Genomic DNA, 4,220 nt, shown 5'->3' with positions numbered 1-4,220 from the left:
CTGCCATGGGGACAGAAGACACAGGGCAGCCATGAGTCCTAAGGATGTGACCCCAAACCTTTATCAAATCACCTGCCTTGGGGGGAAGTAACCTCGCTGTCTCTACCCATAGTGCCTCAGATGTAGGTCTCCACTAAAAGCTACAAATTCCAGAAATAAGTTAAAAATCAAATCATCAGAAGAGGGAAATCCCATTTTCTAAGAGTTACCAAGTGTCTGGGTAAGAGCTAGGGTCTTTCCCAGCCAGGCCCACAGGCCCTCACAAGTCTGCACACATGTGACCAAGGTCACAGCGGTTGCCCCACATCTGGTGTCGCCAAGAACAAGGTCTCCTGCAGAGTGTTCCAAGTCACTGGAGGGGCCCCGCCAAGTATCAGTGCCTTTTCATCTCCAATTCAGGCAGAGAGCTTTCTTGTCTATGCTCTATTCTTGGAAAGTGTTTCAGGCTGTCGTGATCCCCCTGATTCTGTACTGGGCTGGGCTGTGCACAGCCTCTGTGGCCAGGAACCTCATGACAGGTGGGCCAGAGACCAGGTGCTCGCCTCCTGCTCCTGAGGGACCTAGACTCGTCCAGCAGTCCCACTACTAGAGGTTCCCCCCCGACCCAGAGCCTCCTCGTGCCCCAGCCTTGCACACTCACCCTTGCATCTGCTGAGCTGTGGTCGTGGGTACTCCAGGAGGAAACACGGTAACCAGGCCAGGGATGGCCTGCTGCCCCTCATCCCAGGACTGGCACTCCCTGCAGAGTGAAGCCCCTAGGTGTTCTGAGAGTTCCTCAAGGGCCTCAGCCCATTCAGTCACGGGCATTCTGTAAAAATGGGGATCTTCTCTCCTCCACTTAGGAGGATCCAGTGACGTATCCTTCAGGGTGCTGGCCCAGCCTTGGGGCTGAGGGAAGCCGGGTGAATTATCCTGCAGACGATCAAACATCAGCAAATCCACTCTAATCCGCTTCATTTAAAACTTTTGTTTTCCATAAAGAATTAAGCTAGGAAAGAATTTAATCATACTAAATCCACTTCCAAAATGGTTACAGATTCCATGATCAAGAGTAGTGATTAGGGAAAAAAAAGACTTAAAAAACTAAAAAACCCTGGATGTTGAGAACTCCTGTTTGGTACCTAACCGATCAAAGCAACATTCCTGACTCCAAGAAGTAGCCTTCCTCTGGGTTAGGAGGAGAAAGACAAATGGAGGGGAGATCAGGACACTTTTCTTTACACAGAAGGCAGTTCTGACCTGCAGCGAATTTGCACTGGTGTCTTCTATGAGCCTGATGACTCAGTGGTAAAGAATCCTCCTGCCAATGCAGAAGTCATGGGTTGGATCCCTGGGTTGGGAAGATCCCACAGAGAAGGAAATGGCAACCCACTCCAGTATTCTTGCCTGGAAAATCCCATGGACAGAGCCTGATGGGCTACAGTCCACGGTGTCACAGAGTTGGACACGACTGAGTGACTAAACAACAACAACTGCTCTAAGCTGGCGCTGTTCTGGGTGATCATGGGGAACAAGACAGACGCAGTCCCTGCCTTGATGGGCTTTACCTCCTATTGGAGGAGGAAAGACAATACAGAACTGCATACTGTGTGAAACGGTGATATTCGGGAAAGGAAAGTGGAGCCAGGTAAGGGCATAGAGAGTGGTGGAAAGAGTGTTATTTTATATAGGGTGGTAGAGGCCATGTCAAGGAGATGATGTTTGAGCAGGGACCTGAATATAGTGGGCAGGTGTGCTGTGTGGATAGCCCCTGGGACAGAAGCGGTGGTTACAAATCTCATCTCCAGCTTCAAAGAGGCAAGACTAGCTCCTCATCATTCCAGGAACAAAGCCTCCTTACCAGCAAGTCAGCAGAGCTGGTCTCAGTCCCAGTGAGCCATTCTTCCCTTCTCAGCATCTTCCTGGAAGCCTCCTAATTCAGCACAGACTGGCTTCCAGGGGAATGATGTGCCAACTTGGGGGTGAGTCCTGGACTGAGATACCAGCGTCCGAAAGCAAAGGCTCTACCCAGCCATTGCCTTTAACACTCAGTTACAATGCCCACTGGGCTGGGCAACCAGTCAGACCTTGGGAAGGCCACCCACACCTTCCACCACCAGCATGACCATGTCTGCCGAGCTCATGTGAGCCCTGCTCAGCGGGGCTCCCACCACCAGTGCCAGAACACTAAAGCCCAACTGAGATGATTCTGGCCTAAAGCTTGTCCTCTTACTCCTCGTGCTTAGCTGTATCTGACTCTTCGCAACCCTATGGACTGTAGCCCGCCGGGCTCCTCTACCCATGGGATTCTCCAGAAAAGAATACTGGAGTGGGTTGCCATTTCCTTCTCCAGGAGATCTTCCCAACCCAGGGATCAAACCTTGCATCTCCAGCATCTCCTGCACTGCAGGTAGGTTCTTTACCACTAGCACCACCCAGGAAATCCTCAGCTTGTACTCAGATGGTGACAAATGTACCCGCCAGGATCAATCCCAGGCCCACAGCCCTTAGCACCTGGATGCAGTCCTCCTCTAAGGCCTGGTATATCTCACACCACCCCCATTTTATGGGGGAGAGACACTGAGGGTGCTGTATTGCTCAGGGCTCAGTCAGGAAGGCAGAACCATACAAACACGATGGCATGAGATATTTATTATAGGAGTTAGACCTTACACCTGTGAGAGCAGCTGGGGAAGCACAGTCCTAAAGAGGAGCTTGATGGATGAGAGGAAAGTCACTAGCCGGCCCCCGTGTGGGCGGGAGTGTTCTTCCTTGCAGAGGGGTCTAGAAGGCAGGCTTCTACAGCAAAGGGAGGCTGGGGTAGGAGTCTGTGGAACGTTGTTGGCTCTTAGTGGCCACCACCTCTGTGAGCTTGCAGAGAAGGGTCTTGGGTCACTCCCTGGTGGTCAGCTGGGCTGGCAGTCGGGAACAAAGTGGGGACCAAAATTTCAATCTAATCTGGAAGTAACAGATCCAATCAGTCCTCACTAATATGATATGATAATATGATTATGGCCTATGTGACTCCCAAACCACCAGTTAGCAGAGAAATTCTTTCCCACTCAGAGCTGGTCAGACATTTTCTATGTCCACGAACTCCATGGCTGAGAATTTTATGATCCTCAGACAGAAAGGGAAGGGCCAGCCCCATTTACTGGCTGATCTCCCAGCTTCAGTTTTGAACAGGGCAGTGTTCCAGGGGTCTAGGTATCTCTGTCAGGACTGGAAAGATGAGACCATAGCAGGATGAGGCTGCAGGTGTGCACGTAGCCAGTCTAAAAGTCACCTCCATCTACATTTGGGACACATGTGTATACCTGTGTATACCTATAACGTATGGCACTGAGAAAGCGTCTCTTCCACTTAATTTTTTTTAAAGCTCTCAGAAAGTACTGGTTGGTTCTTCTTATGAGTCTAATCCAACCATCACTGTTGTCTAACTCACTAGACCAGCTTCTGTATCTTGATAAATGTTGATAGAGTCACTCCATTGAATTAGCAGCTGATTATATCTGATTTACCCTATAACAGGGTTAGGTCCATTTCCTGGCATGTAGCAGAAAGGCCTGATGGTCACCAAGCTGATCACGATTGCTTCTTAAATTGCAGTCCAGATGGGTCATGCTAACAGGTCCCCCAACTAAGAAGGACATCCAAGGAGACCTGCGCAAGACTTGATAAGAAGCACCATGGCTTCCAGTACCTCCATAGAGCCCTTGACCCTCACCCAGGACCACATCACCCATGATGCTGACATCTGAGGGTGCCCCCTTCCAGAGACCACTTGCCAAAGGCAGGAGGTGAGACCAGGATGCTCTGTGACAGGATAGATTGAGAAGCTCTCTGGTTTCAGAATCAGATGGACCTGGGTTCAAATCCCAACTCCTCCCTTGCGATCTCAGGCAGTGTGCTTTACCTCTCTGGGCCTCAGTTTCCTCATCTGTGAAATGGTTAACAATAGCGGTTGACCTGCTACGATGTCAGATGGGGAGGTGTGGCGATGTCAGGAACTCAGCCTCAGACCCACAAAGCCGATGGCTTTGCAGTATCACAGGCCTCACCGACCTGCTGCGTTTGTAACAAGGTGCTCCTCTCTGGACGTGGTCATTTCAGAAGCGATGACGATACCTGGCTGCTGGTCAAGTCCTCTGATCAATAAGGACAGGGAACTGGGCAGTCTGGGCAAGAAGCAGCCAAGTGGGCTCTGAGTCATCCAGGAGCCACGGGGACCACCATCCTCC

General features: G+C 50.8%; 1 protein-coding gene across 2 annotated transcripts in view; it reads right to left on the bottom strand.

The window, feature by feature from the left end:
* Positions 1-4,220, bottom strand: part of PRMT7 (protein arginine methyltransferase 7) — a 116,572-nt gene that overhangs the window by 36,515 nt on the left and 75,837 nt on the right. For both annotated transcript variants that reach the window (XM_061387671.1, XM_061387672.1), the window contains exon 24: positions 641-2,937. The gene's annotated coding sequence lies outside the window, so the exon portion shown is untranslated. The remainder of the gene's footprint in view (positions 1-640; positions 2,938-4,220) is intronic.

Source organism: Bos javanicus, chromosome 18 (assembly GCF_032452875.1).
Source record: "Bos javanicus breed banteng chromosome 18, ARS-OSU_banteng_1.0, whole genome shotgun sequence".
NCBI classification, from domain to species: Eukaryota; Metazoa; Chordata; class Mammalia; order Artiodactyla; family Bovidae; genus Bos; species Bos javanicus.
Note: the sequence above shows the minus strand (reverse complement) of the source record. Positions and strands in the feature narration are given on the sequence as shown.